Below are 16,199 nucleotides of genomic sequence, written 5' to 3'. Positions count from 1 at the left end.
GTTCTGTCTATTGGTCTTTTTTGGTTGTGCCCTTCTCTCCCATTCTGTGAAAAACTAATATTTGACCTCACCATTGTTGGAAAATCCTGCTCCATCTCCACTCTCCCTTTCCTTTCTGAAATCTTTGCACTTGGTGTCCCTCAACGATCTATCCTTGGTCTCTCCTCTATCTCACGTACATAGTGCCAGGAGGTGATATCGTCCAAAAACACTGTTAGGTTTCACATGTACACTGACGATGCCCAGCTCTCCCTCCCCATCATCCCTCTCCATTACTCCACTGTTACTCAGTTATCAAACTGCTTATCACATTCCCACTACTCGATTAGCTGCAATTTCCTCCAATGAAACATTGTCACGGTTAAACCCATTGTCTTACCTGTACCTTTCTGCTCAGCCCCTCCCTCCCACTGGGAACTCTCTGAGGCAGAACAACACTCGTCACAATATTGCTGTTACATCTGACCCCAAGGTGACCTTCTGATCAGACATCCACACAATCACAACACCAGGAATTCCAATCTCTTCAACGTTCCTTTTCTCCACCTCACCCCAGCTCCATTGCTACTGAAACCCCTTACCCGTGTCTGTGTCGCCTTATCTTGATGAATCCAAAACAGACCCCTTGATTCCGTGACTCAGAATCTGGTTTCAGACTCCCCTCTCAGTATTTACCCTCAGACACATCCTTACAGTATTTATCCTGTCAAACCCCTTCAGAATCCCATCTGTCTCAATGAGATCACCTCTCTTTCTCCAAAATCCAGTGAGTAGAGTCCCAACCTTTTCAGCCTTTATTTAAAAAATAATCCCTCCAAACCAGGGATCATCTCATTGAATCTTCCCTGAAATGCCTCCAATAAAGTGACACATTTCCTTATCTCAAGGGACCAAAACTCCTCTCATTACTGCAGATATGGTGGTCTCACCAGCACTCCCACACGTTACTCTCAGGTATATACTCCAAGCTCTAATACTGAACACCTTTGAAACAAAATATTCCATTCCCCTTCCTGGTTCCCTGTTGTAACTGTGTGGTAGCTTTCTGTGTTTCCTGAACAATTACCCCTTTTCCCGTTGTGGTGCAGTTTTCTACAGTTTCCACCATTTAAATAGTACTTTGTTCTTTTATTATCTCCTCCAAAATGAGCAACTTCCCATTTTCCCAAGTTACACCCCATCTGGCAACTTGTTGCCCCCTTCTCCTGTGCATCTCTCTCTTTTCATAATCCTCTTAGACCTTTACAGTTATGCCTTTTCTAGGAGATATCCACCCTTCCCATTCTTCCAAACATTTACTGGGAGCACTGGGCAGTGGGAAGCAGACAGAGTTGCTATCTTTTTAGGGATACGCTTTGGAGTGATTGAAAGGATCTTCCTACCCATTGATCAGGATGGAGACAACTTGCCCATCGTTAGGCATTAGCCTTTCACACCCATGTCTTATTGATGAGGCAGAGCGGCAGCACGGAATGAAAGAAAAGAAAGTAATTCTTGTTCCCCATATCTCACTGACGCTTGGATCATTTTCTCCAATGTGTCAAAGAACTGCTGTGTTCAGTCACATGAGATCTCATTGAATCTTCCCTGAAATGCCTCCAATAAAGTGCCACAGTGGTCAGCACTGCTGCCTCACAGCGTCAGAGACCCGGGTTCAATTCCCGCCTCAGACGACTGACTGTGTGGAGTTTGCACGTTCTCCTTGTGCCTGCGTGGGTTTCCTCCGGGTGCTCCGGTTTCCTCCCACAGTCCAAAAATGTGCAGGTCAGGTAAATTGGCCTTGCTAATTTGCCCGTAGTGTTAGGTAAGGGGTAAATGTAGGGGTATGGGTGGGTTGCGCTTCGGCGGATCGGTGTCGGCGGGCCGAAGGGCCTGTTTCCACACTGTGAGCAATCTAATCTAATCAAGTTGGAATATCCTAGAAACCCACAGATTTCCCCCTGAGTTGACTGCTTTTGTCCTCAAGGGTAATATGTACAGTCATCCTGGGCCACGAGGAGGGTTGGTGTGAGTTTCTAACCTGAACTGAGAGTGACAGATTTTATAAACTTGTATTACAGGATATTACAGGTGGACATTCAGATGGTAATCTCAGTAAATGTTCTGCCAAACTCTGATTGAATTACTCAGTATATCAGGACCTGGATATTCGCATTGTGTGTGTGTGAGTATTGTGTATCAGATCAATCCCATTCGCTGCTTAAAAATTCTCCTTTGAATCAATCGCATTCTCTCAAGAGGTCTCCCCAAACCTTCAATGTGTCATGTAATCCTTTTATGATGACCTGATGAGTGTAAGGTTTATTATTCGAATGTGTAATTTTTGGATAAGGATGTCTCAGAGAGGGAGCAGAATATTCTTAAAGTGGAGAATAACCATTTTGCGGGGAGGCTGTTGTTTATTGGTATCAATGACATCGGAATAGAAGAGTTCACATTGTTTGATCATTGGATCAAGGGGACATAAATTTAAGGTGAAGGGTGGAAGGTATAGGGGAGATTTCAGGGGTGGGTTCTTTACCCAGAGAGTGGTGGGGGCATGGAATGCGCTGCCCGTGGGAGTGGTAGAGTCGGAATCATTGGCGACCTTTTAGCGGCATTTGGATAGGTTCATGGATGGGTACTTAATCTAGGTTAGAAGTTCGGCACAACATCGTGGGCCAAAGGGCCTGTTCTGTGCTGTATTGTTCTATGTTCTATGTTCTATGAATCTCTTGTGGGGTAGAATAGACCTCCATCAGAAGGATGGATTGTACCTGCACTGAAAGGGAACAGTTGCTAGTGCTATTCAGGAGGCATTAAACCAGTGAAGGAATGTGGGTAAACCCAGAGAGAGAGTGAGGAAGAGCTAAGTCTGACGCTGGTACAGTTCAGACGTCAAACGGTCAAGGCAGACAAGGGCAAGGCACAGAATGAGCAGTTACACTGCATTTATTTCAACACAGGAGGCCCGATAGGTCGGGGAGAGGAGCTCAGGGTATGGGTTTGAACATCGCACTGGGATATTATAGCAATTACAGAGGCATGACTTAATGATGGATAGGGCAAGCAGCTTAATGTTCCAGTGTATAGATGCTATAGCAAAGATAGAAAGGGGGCAACAGAGTGGTATTTTTGATTAGGGATAACATTACAGCTGGGCTTCAAGAGGGTATTCCTGGGAGTACATCCAGGCAGGTTATACAGGGGGAACTGAGAAATAAGAAAGGGATGATCTCCTTATTGGGATGGTACTATTGACCCCTCCCCCCCCCCCCCCACTCCCCAATAGTCAGCAGGGAGTTGAGAAGCAAATTTACTAAGAGATGACTTCTCTGTAAGAATAGTATGGTTGTGTACAAGACTTGACCTTCTTTGTTATTCATTCACAGGATGAGGGTGTCACTGGCTGGGCTCAAAGGGCAGTAAAGAGTCAACCACATTGCTGTGGGTCTGGAGTCACATGTAGGCCAGACCAGGTAAGGATGGCAGATTCCTTCCCTGAAGGATATTAGCGAATCTGATGAGATTTGTTTTCGTAATAATCAACAATGGACTCATGATCTTTAATAGATTCTTAATTCCAAATTTTTATTGATTTCACGTACCACTGTCTGCCGTGACGGGATCCAAACCCCTGGCCACAGAACGTTATCTGGGTGTCTAGATTATCCAACTAGTGATCATCTCACTAGGCCATTTGGCAGGGTGAGTGACTGAGGTATCCGTGGGGCAGCACATCAGCACCAAAGATCCCATGATCTCTGCGGAAGATAGAAAGGGCTGGGGAGGGAGATATATCCCTGGTGGTGGGGTCTGATTGTAGGTAGCGGACATAGCAGAGGTTAATGGCGATTAGTGGGTGGCAGGTGAGGACTGGGAGATTATATTCTTATTGTGGTTGGAGGGGTGGGGGGAAGGCGGAGGTACAGGAAGTGGAGGATATGCGTTGGAGTGCATTGTTGATCAAGTGGGAGGGAAATCTGGTCCGTGAAAGAGGATACCTTTCTGGGATGTCCTGGAGTGGAATTGCTTCTCCTGGGAGCAGATATGGCAGAGGCGGAGGAATTGAGAGGACAGAATCACGTTTTTACAGGAGTATACTCGAGGGTAATCAGGAGAGCAAAAAGGGGACTTGAAATATCTCTAGGAAATAGTTTAAGGAGAATCCAAAGAGATTTTACAAATACATTAAGGATAAAATAATAACCGGACAGAGAATAGGACCCCTTAAAGATCAACAAGGCCATCTATGGAACAACAGGAGGTGGGAGAATTATTATGCTATTCTATTCTAGAGAGTTTGGAGAAATAAATAGTGATAACTTGAAAAGTGTCTATATTACAGAGGAGGAAATACTGGATGTCTTAAACAGTAGCAAGGTGGAGAAATCCCTGGGACCTGATCAGGTGTATCCCAGAAATTTGTGGAAAGCTAGGGAGGTGATGGCAGTGCCCCTCCCGAAAGTATTTGTATCATTGTTTGTGACAGGTAAGATGCTGGAAGATGGGTGCCATTATTTAAAAAAGGTGGTAAGGAAAGGCCAGGGAACAAGAGAACAATAAACCTAACGTCAGTGGTAGGTAAGTTGTTGGAAGGGATTCTGAGGGACAGGATTTACATGTATTTGGAAAGACGAGGATTGATTAGGGATAGTTAACATGGCTTTGTGTGTGGGAAATTCTCTCTCTCTAACTTGATTGAGTTTTTTTGAAGATGTGACAAAGATGATTGATGAAGGCAGACTGTGGACGTTGTCTATATGGACAATGAACGATGTTCCACAAAGCAGACTGGTGAGCAAGGTTAGATAACATGAAATGTTGGGAGAATAAGCCATTTGGATACAAAACTGGCTTGAAGGCAGGAGACAGAGGGTGGTGATGGAGGGTTGCTTTGCGGACTGGAGGCCTGTGAGCAGCATTGTCCTGCAGGAATAGATATTGGGTCCTTAAATAAATGACTTGGATGTGACTCTATGAGGTATGGTCAGTGGGTTTACAGAAGACACCAAAATTGGAGGTGTCGTGGACAATGAAGAAGGTTAGTTCAGAATGCAACAGTATCTTGACCAGATAGGCCATTGGAGCGAGGAATGGCAGACTGGGTTCAATTTAGACAAATGTAAGCTGTTGGATTTTGGAAAGGCAAATCAGAGCAGGACTTGTACACTTAATGGTAAAGTCCTTGGGAATGTTGCTGAACATAGAGACCATGGAGTGCAGGTTCATTGTTCCTTGAAGGGAGAGTCGCAGGTAGGCAGACGAGTGAAGGTGGGGTTTGGTATGCTTATATTTATTGGTCAATGCATTGAGTACAGAAGCTGGGACGTCAAATTGTGGTTGGACAGGACATTGATTAAGCCATTTCAGGAATTATGTTTTAAGTTCGAAATTCCCTGTTCTGGAAAGGATGTTGTGAATCTTGAAAGAGTTCAGACAAGATTTACAAAGATTTTGCTCGGGTTGGAGGATTTGGGCTACAGGGGGAGGCTGAATAGGCCGGGGTTAATTTCCCTGGAGAGTCAAAGACTGAGAGGTGACTTCATGGAGATTTATAAAATCATGAAGGGCATGGATAAGGTGAACAGCCAGGGACTTTTCCCCCAGGTAGGTGGGTTCAAAACAAGATCACATGGGCTTAAGTTGAGAGGGCAAAGTTTAAAAACGGATCTAAGGGGCAAAGTTTTCAAGCTGTGTGTGGTGTATGTGTGGAATGAGCTGCCAGATGAAAAAGTGGAGGCTGATACATTTACAACGTTTGAAAGGCATCCGATTGGGTACATGAAGAGGAAGAGTTTCCAATGATACGGACCAATAGCTGGCAAATGGGGCTCCATTTGTTGAGGATTCCTAGTTGGCATGGACAAATTAGACCAAAGGTCTGTTTCTGTGCTGTACATCTCTATGACACTAATAAATGAAAATAAGATGTGTTCCTCTTTTGTGGAGAGTTAGCAGAAGCACAGATAATTGACCTTGGAGCTGAGAAGGTTCACCAGTGATTTTGACTAGGTGCAAATTTGTTTCTAGGATAGCTAATCTGCAGAGAGAGGGGAAATGTTAACAATGTCACAATTTTAGTAACTATTTTCAGGTAATTGGCAAATAATGTGAACATTATTTTATTCAGTAAGTTCCAAGCATCTGGAACAGTCTGAATGCAGCTGGACACACTCAGCAGTTATTCATAAACAGATTTGGAATTTTACTTTTTAAGGGAAGATTTGGGGGGGCATTGGCAAATGGGAACGGAATTGGGACAGACTTGCAGCATCTCCAGAGGGAGAGGGTACATCCCAAATGGGCTGAATAGCCCCAACCCCTGTGCTCTGTGATACTGCCCCATTCACTGTGAATGTTGAAGCTCATCCCAGGGCAGAGAGAGGCAGGATCCCACCACTCACCTCACAATGGGCCCCAATGATTGATGTCAGCGCAGGCCAATAGGAGGCAGAGGGCATACTGGAGGACCAGGCCGTACCAGTTTGTCTTCCAACCAATCGGAGTGAATGAGGGCATCCTCAAGGCTGGAACTAAAGAAAGGCACATATCGCAGAGATTTGAGAAACTGGAGGACATGAGATAGGGAACGTTCTGTGGCTGGTGAGGAATTATATAAATAAGGAAGAGTTGTGAGGCTGGATGGAGTGACAGTGATCGGGAGAGTTGAGGATGGAGGAATTTCGAGTTAGTGAGGATTAGAGCCATAATGTTATACAGCAAGGAAACAGGCCGTGTGGTCCAACCAGTCCATGCCAACCATAATTCCAAACTGAACTAATTGTACTTGCCTCCGCTTAGTCCACATCCATCCAAATATTTCCTATTTATGCACTAATCTGAATGTCTTTTAAATATTGTAATTGTATTCACAGCCACCACTTCCTCTGGAAGTTCATTTCACACGTATACATTTTTTTAAAAAATCCTAATGTCTTTTCTGAAACCTTTCTCATTTCTTCTCAAAATGAATGCACCCGAGTTTTGAATCCCCCTCTCCCCCGGCTTTTCACCTTATCTACACTCTTTCTGATTTTATAAACCTCTAATAAGGTCACCCCTCAACCTCGTGCACGCCAGTGAAAAACTTCCAGCCTATCCAGCCTCTCCTTAGAACACAATCCCTCCATTCATGGCAACATGCAGGTAAATCTCTCCTGAACCTGATCCAATTTAATAATATCCTTCCTATAACAGCGCAACCAGAACCGGACAGAGTATTCCAGAAGAGGCCTCTCCAATATCCTGTACATCCTCAACATAACGTCCCAACTCCTGTACTCAAACGTCTGAACAATGAAGGTAAGTGTGCTAAGCACCTTCTTAACCACCCTGTCTACATGTAACACAAACTTCAAAGACGTGAAGTCCTTGGTCTCTTTGTTCCCATATCACTACTCAAGGCCGTACTTTTATTGAGTGTAAGTCCTACCCTCGTTTGTTTTGTCAGGATGTTATATTTTGCATTTATTCCAATCCAAAAAATTTTTGAGTATAAAGGCAGTAGGAGTATAATTAAGAGGGAAATCAAGAGGCAAAAAAGGGACGTGAGATAGCTTTGGCGAATAGGGTTAAGGATAATCCGAAGGGCTTTTGTAAATATATGAGGAACAAAAGGCTAACGAGGGAGAAAATAGAGACCCTCAAAGATCAGCAAGGCAGCCATTGTGTGGAGCTGCAGGCGATGGCCGAGATAGGGAAACAAGTATTTTGCATCAGTGTTTACTGTGAAGAAGTACATGGGAGATATAGAATGTGGGGAAATAAATGGTGACATCTTGAAAAATGTCCATATTACGGAGGAGGAGGAGGTGCTCAATGAGTGGCTAAGGAGCTGGTGCAGGGGAAAAGAATTCACATTTTGTGGACCGTTGTGATCTCCTCTGGAGTAGAGTTGACCTGCATAAGAAGGATGGATTGTACCTGAATTGGAAGGTGTCTAATTTCTAGGCAGGGAGACTTGCTGGTGATACTTGGGAGGCATTAAACCAGTGAGGGAGTGGGTGTAAACCCAAGAAGGTAGTGAGGAAAGAGATATGTCTGAGGCTGGTACAGTTCAGAAATCAAATAGTCAAGGCAGGCAAGGGCAAGGCACGAATGAAGTCGGACTGAGCAGTTGCACTGCATTTACTTCAATAGAAGAGGCCTGACAGGGAAGGCAGATGAGCTCAAGGTATGGTTTTGAACATGGCACTGGGATATTATAGCAATTACAGAGGCATCACTCAGGGATGGATAGGACTGGCAGCTTAATGTTCCAGGGTATAGATGCTATAGGAAGAATAGAAAGGGGGACGAGAGAGGAGGGGGAGTGGCATTTTTGATTCGAGATAGCATTATGTTTTTTCTTAGGGAGGATATTCCTGGGAGTACGCCCAGTGAAGTTATTTAGGTGGAACTGGGAAATAAGAAAGGGATGATCATTTTATTAGGGGTTTCTGCATGGATTTCATCTGGTTCCTCTGGTTTCCTCCCACAGTCCAAAGATGTGCAGGTTGGGTGGATTGTCCAGGCTGAATTGCCCATAATGTTCAGGGATGTGTACGTTGGGTAGCCCTGGGAAATGCAATGTTACAGCGGGAGGTTAAGAGGCTCTCAGGGTCAGTATCAATGTGATAGGCTGAATGACCTGCTTCTACACTGTTGGGATTCTCTGATAATTCTACTATTTTTAAAATAGTTATAGAAAATAATATATCAGATCTAAACGTTTAGGATCTGAATTGGACAAAGGCCAATTTTGATGGCACAAGGCAAGAACTTTCACCTGCCCCCTCAAGCCTGCTCTGCCATTCAACAAGATCAGGGCTGATCTTCTCATGGCCTCAGCTCCACATTCCTGCTCTCTCACCATAACCCTTAATTCTTTTCCTGTTCACAAATCTACATTTTGCCTTAAAGGCATGCAAGTTGATAACGTCAAATGCTGCACTCAGCAGGGAATTCCACAGATTCACAACCCTTTAGCTGAAGAAGCTGCTCCTGAGCTCAGTCCTAATTCTGATCCCCCTTATTTTGAGGTAATGCTCTGTTGTTTGACCTGCCCCCAGTGGAAATAGCCTCCCTGCTTCTATCTTATCTACTCCCGTCATAATTTTATTGTTTCCTATCCAAACTCCCATTCTTCTAAATTACAATGACAAGAGAACCAGTTTTCTCAATCTCCACATACGCCAACCCTCTCAACTCCCAACTCAAACTAATGAACCTCCTCTGTTATCCCTCCAGTGCCAGTACATCCTTGCTAATGTAAGGGGACCAAACCTGTACACAGTTCCCCAGGTGTGGCCTCACCAGCAGCATAACCATCCCTCTCGCATGAAAGGATAATATTCCCTTCACTGTCTTAATTACCTGCTGGAGCTGCAAACCAACTTCCTGTGATTCATGCAGAAGGACACCCAGCTCCCACCGCACAGCAGCATGCTGCAAGTTTTCACCATTTCATCATCCAGTTTGCTGTTCGTCCGACCAAAATGGATGACCTCACATTTCCCAACATTGAACTCCATCTGCCAGACCCTTACCCACTCACTTAACCGATCTGTATCCCTGTCCAGACTGACAGTGGCCTCTGCAGACATTGCTTTACCTCATCTTCGTATCAAATGTGAACTCTGACACCGTACACTTGGTCCTCAACTCCAAAACATTTGTGTAAATTGCAAATAGTAGACAATTTCTACCCAAATATCTCACCACTACTTCCTTGAGAGGTTCAAGCATTTTCTCCACTACAGAAGTTAAGCTAACGGATCCTTTTTGAAAAATAGTGGCACCACATTTGCAGCTTCCAGTCTGTCAAAACTATCCCAGAATCCAACAACTTTTAATGAATTATTACGAGTTGTATTTGCTATCCCACCCCCCGCCATCTTTTCTTTTTTTCCCGGGATGCATTCCATCAGAGTCAGGAGACTCATCTACCTTTAGGCTGTTATCTTTCCCAACATTACCTCTTTACTGAGAATAATTGCTTCTGTATCCTCATCTGCCATTGCCTCCATAGGCCTGCGACAATGAGAGTACATAGACAGTATGTTCCTGTTAAGGCCAAGGCTGGTAGGTGTAAAGAATGCTGCCTGACGAAAGAAATTGTGGACCTGGTCAAGAAAATGAAGGAGGGATATGGCAGGTACAGAGAGCTGTGTTTGTGTGAATCCCTAGAGGAGTATAGGGGCAGTAGGAGTATACTCGAGGTAAACCAGGAGGGCAAAAAGGGGACATGAGATAGCTTTAGGAAATAGGTTTAAGGAGAATCCAAAGTGATTGTACAAATACACTAAGGACAAACGATAACCAGGCAGAGAACAGGTACCCGCAAAAATCATCAAGGCTGTCTGTGGAACCGCAGGAGGTGAGAGAGATTCTATATGAGATTCTTTTACTGAAAGAGGATGTGGCAGCTCGAGTGTTTGGAGAAATAAATAGTGATAACGTGATAAGTGTCCATATTACAGAGGAGGATGTCTTAAACGGTAGCAAGGTGGAATAATCCCTGGGACCTGCTCAGGTGTAACCCAGAACTTTGTGGGAATCTAAGGAAGTGTTTGCTGGACCCCTCGCTGAGATATTTGTGTCATTGATTGTCACAGGTGAGGTGCTGGAAGCTGGGCACAATTATTTGAGAAAGGTGGGAAGGAAAGGCCAGGGAACAATAGACCAGTGAGCCTGAAATCAGTGGCAGAGAAGTTGTTGGATGTGATTCTCAGGGACATGATTTACATGTAATTGGAAAGGCAAGAAGTGATGTGGGACAGGCAGCCTGGCTTTGTACATGGAAGTCACTAACTTGGACTCCAGGAAGACACACGGTTCTACATAACAGACTGGTTAGCAAGCTTGAGACTGTAGAATACAGGGAGGACTAGCTATTTAGATACAGAATTGTCTAGAAGGTATGGAGATGTATAACATGGAAACAAACCCTTCAGTCCGTACCGTCCATGCCAACAACTTACCCAACCCAACAACTGTGTGAGAAATATGCTGTCAGGATGGGTGCTGGGTCCACTGCTTTTTGTCCTGTATATCAATGATTTCTATGTGAATATATGAGGTATGGTTAGTAGGTTTACACTAGACACCAAAATTGGAGATGTAATGGGCAGTGAAGAAGTTTACCTCAGTACATTGGGACTTCAATTAAATGGGCTAAGGAGGGGCAGATGGGTTTAATTTAGATAAATATGAGGTTCTGCATTTTGGAAAAAAGCCAATCAGAGCAGGGCTTGTACACTTAATGAGGAGGTCTTGAGGTGTGTTGCTGAACAAAGAGACCTTGGAATGCAGGTTCACACTTCCTTGAAAGTGGAATCTTAGGTAGGCTAGTGAAGAAGGTGTTTTGTATTGAGTATAGGAGTTGCGACATTATTTTGGGGCTGTACAGGGCATTGATTCAGCTACTTCTCGAATTATACTTTCAGTCCTTGTCTCCCCGCTATAGGAATGATGTTGTGAAACTTGAAAGGATTCAGAAAAGATGCACAAAGATGTTGCCACGGTTGAGAGTTTGAGATATAGGGAGAGGCTGAATTGGCTGGGGCTGTTTTCCCTGTGGCATCGCATGCTGAGAGGTGACCTCAGTGGTTGATACACTCGTGAGGAACATGGTGAGGGTGAACAGCCAGGGTCATTTTTCCCACGTTAGGTGGGTCCAAAACAAGAGAGCACAGGCTTAAGTTGTGAGGGAAAAGATTTAAAAGGGATGTGAAGGGCAATGTTTTCAAGCTGAACATGGTATGTGTACGGAATGAGCTGCCAGAGAAAGTGTGGAGGCTGGTACAATTGCAACATTTAAAAGGCATCTGATTGGATATGTGATCAGGCAAGTTTGAGAAGGATATGAGCCAAGTCCTGGCAAATGGGATGAGATTAATTTAGGATATCTGGTGGGCATGGACAAGTTGGACCAAGCGGTCAGTTTCTGTGCTGTACATTTCTATGACACTAATAAATTAAAATTAAGATCGGTTTCTCTTTTATAGAGAGTTAGCAGAAGGTCAGAAAATTCTCCTTGGAGCTGAGAACGTTAAGCAGTGATTTCAACGAGGAGCAGAATTGTTTCCAGTAAATTTAATTTACATAGAGACAGCATGAGAAATTATTAACATTGTCACAATTTTTATGAACTACTTTCAGGTAACTGGCAAATAATGCAGGGTAAAAACGTGAAGATTATTTGACTCAGTAAGTTCTGAGCATCTGGAACAGTTTGATTGACAGATGGATGCAGATTCAGTAGTTATTGTCAAAATAAATTTGCAATTTTCTTTTTTAAAGGAAGGATTTGGAGGGCTATGTCCAAATGGAAGGTGAGTTGGGACTGACTGGCACCATCTCCAGAGGGAGAGTGTACAGCCCCAATGGGCTGAATAGCCCCCAGCCCCTGTTCTGAGATACTGTCCCATTCATTGTGAATGATGAAGCTCATCACAGGGCAGAGCCATAGACATGTACTGCATGAAAGCACACTCTTTGGTTAAACTGGTCTATGCCGACTAGATATCCCAACCTAATCTAGTCCCATTTGCCAACACTTGGCACATATCCCTCTACTCCCTTACTATTCAAATACCCATCCAGATGCCAAATGGTATAATTGTACCAACCTGCTCCACTTCCCGAGAGAAGATTCCATCCACGCACCAACTCCAGTGTGAAAGAAATTGCCCCTCAGATCCATTTTAAATCTTTCCCTTCTCATTTTGGGCGGCACGGTGGCACAGTGGTTAGCATTGCTGCCTCACAGCGCCAGAGACCCGGGTTCAATTCCCGCCTCAAGCGACTGACTGTGTGGAGTTTGCACGTTCTCCCCATGTCTGCGTTGGTTTCCTCCGGGTGCTCCGGTTTCCTCCCACCATCCAAAAAGATGTGCAGGGTCAGGTGAATTGGCCATACTAAATTGCCCGTAGTGTTAGGTAAGAGGTAAATGTAGGGGTTTGGGTGGGTTCCACTTCGGCGGGTCGGTGTGGACTTGTTGGGTCGAAGGGCCTGTTTCCACACTGTAATCTAATCTAATCTAATCTAATCTAATCTAATCTAATCTAATCTTAAACCTATGTCCTCTCGCTCTGGACTCCTCCATCCCAGGGAAGAGACCTTGTCTATTTATCCTACCCATGCCCCTCATGATTTAATAAACCTTTGAGGTCACCCCTCAGCCTCTGATGCACCTGGGAGGATCCCACCACTTATGTCACAATGGAGCCTGGCTGATTGACACAGCTTCAGACCAATAGGACAGTGGCGTGATCCTCCAGCCAATAGAAGTGAATGAGGGGTGGGTCCAGCGGGCCAACACCTGACCATGAGCTTTGCAGGCGCAGTGTCACTGTGAGGGGGGAGGAGTCGCAGTGAGTGTGAAGAGACTGGGAGAGAGACGGAGTTAGTGTGGGCTGGGAGGGTTGATAAACACGGTTTCAGTCTGCTAGACCTGAAAGAAATACTTGGGGGAAATTAAAACCAAAAAGAACTGCGGATGCTGTAAATCACACACAACAACCAGAAGGTACTGGAAAAGCTCCGCAGATCTGACAGCATCTGTGAAGAGAAATCAGTTTGCATTTTGGATCCGGTGACGCTTCCTCAGGTACTGATATTACTGAGAAAAAACTATTGGTTTATATGCAGAAGATAGAGGTTAAGGAGTAAATGATAGGTGGGGATAAAGTCCAAAGAGAGAGAGATCGGAGCAGTTGGACAAAGGTTATCCTGTCTGGGGGAGAGTAAATAGCTGTTTATGGGGACTGTTAGTGGTTATCCATAGGTAGTGTGTAATAGCAGGCTATGTAATAACAAGGTCTGGTATGTGAGGTAGGGGGCAACGAAACTAGAACGTGGGAGAGTTCAGGACCTAAAATTATTGAATTCGATGTTGAAGCCAGAGGATTGCAGGGTCCCCGAGTGGGAGATGAGGTGTTGTTCTTCCAGCTTGCTTTAAAGTGTGGCGCTGGAAAAGCACAGCAATTCAGGCAGCATCCAAAGAATAGAAGAATCGACATATTGGGCATATAGGCACTTCATCAGAAATGTGGGAGTGGGGGAAGCTGGCTGAGAGATAAATAGGGAGGGGTGTGTGGGGTTGGGGGTAGGGAGCTAGGAACAGGCTAGGTAGATGTAGATGGGGTAGTAAAAACAATGACTGCAGATGCTGGAAACCAGATTCTGTATTAGTGGTGCTGGAAGAGCACAGCAGTTCAGGCAGCATCCAAGGCGCTTTGAAATCGGCGTTTCGGGCAAAAGCCCTTCCTGATGAAGGTCTTTTGCCTGAAACGCCGATTTCAAAGCTCATTGGATGCTGCCTGAACTGCTGTGCTCTTCCAGCACCACTAATCCAGTAGATGGGGTAGTGGTGAGAGGGTGGAATGGATAATTGGGAAGGATGATGGACAGGTGGGATAGTTCAAGAGGCCAGTGCTGAGTTGGTGGGTTGAATCTGTGATGAGGTGGGGGAGAGGAGATGAGGAAACTTTGATGCTGTGTGGTTGAAAGGTCCCTAGGTGGAAGATGAGGTGTTCTTCCTCCAGGCGTCGGGTGGCTCGGATTTGGGGGTGGATGACACCCAGGAATTGCATGTCCTTAGCAGCGTGGCGGCAGAGGGGGGTAGCTGAAGTGGTTGGCCACAGGGCGGTGGGGTTGGTTGGTGCATGTTCGCTGAAATGTTCCACAAGTTGGCATCCTGACTCCCCACTGTAGAGGAGACCGCATCGAGAGCAAAGGACACAAAAGGTGAGGTGTTTGGATGTGCAGGAAAATCTCTGTTGGATGTGGGAGGGGTGGGGAGGGAAATATATCACTGGTGGTGAGGTCTGATTGTAGTTGGTGGAAATGGCAGACGATGATGCATTGTATCTGGGTGGAAGGTGAGGACTAGGGAGATTCCATCCTTGTTGCAGTTGGAGGTGTGGGTTCCAAGGGCAGTGGTGTGGGAAGTGGAGGAGATACACGGGAGGGGAAATTGCAGTCCTTGAAATCGGAGGCCATTTGGTATGTTCTGAGGTGTTCTGCCAGCTTGCATCAAGCTTCAGTGGAACACTGCAGTAAGCATGAGACAGAGATGTTGGCCTGGGAACAGCCTTGTGTGTTAAAGTGGGGGGCAACTGGATGCTTCGGGTCTTTTTTGCAACAGATCGTAGATCATCAGCCGCCATTTCCACCACCGCTACTGAGATGCTATCAGGTTCCTGCCTCCTCCATTAACAGCTTTCCGCCCTCCCAGCCGGATCGTTATCCACTCTTTTGTCTTTCCAAATGTTCCAATCTCTCTTTGGGCTCTGTCCCCAACTATTATTTACTCTTTAACCCCTATATCCTGTAGTCCAAAGATGTGCAGGTTAGGAGAATTGGCCCAGCTAAATTTCCCATAGTGTTCAGGGATGTGCATTCGTCCGGGGAAATGGTGAGTAATAGGGTAGGGGAATGGGTCTGGGTGGGTGTGGAATTGTTGGGCCGAAGGGCCTGTTTCCTGTGGGGATTCTAATTTTCCCAGCTGCCATCGGTTCTGAGGAAGGGTCACTGGACTCGTGATGACCCTTGGTGTGTGCAGGAGGAGGAAACGGGAAAGGGGACAGTGGCAGCAGAAACTGGATGAAATGTATCAGTATAGACTGGGAGGATTTAGTTACACTCTGTGCAGGTCGTTAATCTGAATTAGAAACTCCTGGTCCCACGTTTGCAGCAAAGTGGAAGATGGCTTGGGCCTCAGGCAGTGAGAGGTGCTGGGTTATGGCTGCCATCTTTATCTGGGGCCAAGGTACAGCAAGGAGCATGCACGTGTCTTCTTCCTGGTTGGGGGCGGTGCGATTTCAAGAGGAGCATCCAACACATACCAAAAGAAGTGTTTGCCTTCACTATTCATCTTGCACTAACTATGAGCTTTGTTTTGTGAATTCATTTTATAGGATCTTAATTGAGAATAATTGAGACTGGGATCTCAAAAGCAAGTTTCTACAGTCCACAGAGTCATCACGATCTGAATATCATTGGCATTTAACTGTGAAAGGAGAAAGGTTTATCTGTTCTGACTGTGGGAAAATATCTTCAATATTTTTGTCAAGCCAAAAGCAGAACGATGTTCAGGTTCATGGTTGGATCACCCTTTGGGTATGTGTTTAATTCTTGGCCCTGTAGCTGTGGAAGGAGGTATTGGTCTGAGAGAGAGCACAGATTTATCCATATTACGCCTCGTCTCTTTGCAGGAACTGTCAGATTTAGTC

At 45.2% G+C, this 16,199-nt stretch overlaps 1 long non-coding RNA gene across 3 annotated transcripts in view; it reads left to right on the top strand.

Annotated features, from left to right (window-relative positions):
• LOC148148109 (uncharacterized) overlaps positions 1-16,199 on the top strand; it is a 105,612-nt gene that overhangs the window by 17,131 nt on the left and 72,282 nt on the right. Inside the window, exons 6-8 of one of the 3 annotated variants that reach the window (XR_015759316.1) lie at positions 2,061-2,164; positions 3,372-3,458; positions 7,180-7,253. This is a non-coding gene — a long non-coding RNA (uncharacterized LOC148148109). Of the gene's footprint in view, positions 1-2,060; positions 2,165-3,371; positions 3,459-7,179; positions 7,254-16,199 lie in introns of those variants that run through there. The other 2 variants (XR_015759317.1, XR_015759318.1) reach the window with 2 other exon arrangements.

Source organism: Chiloscyllium plagiosum, unplaced genomic scaffold (genome assembly GCF_037043375.1).
Source record: "Chiloscyllium plagiosum isolate Xiang-an unplaced genomic scaffold, Cpla_swu_hap1 HiC_scaffold_14, whole genome shotgun sequence".
Taxonomy (NCBI): Eukaryota; Metazoa; Chordata; class Chondrichthyes; order Orectolobiformes; family Hemiscylliidae; genus Chiloscyllium; species Chiloscyllium plagiosum.
Note: the sequence above shows the minus strand (reverse complement) of the source record. Positions and strands in the feature narration are given on the sequence as shown.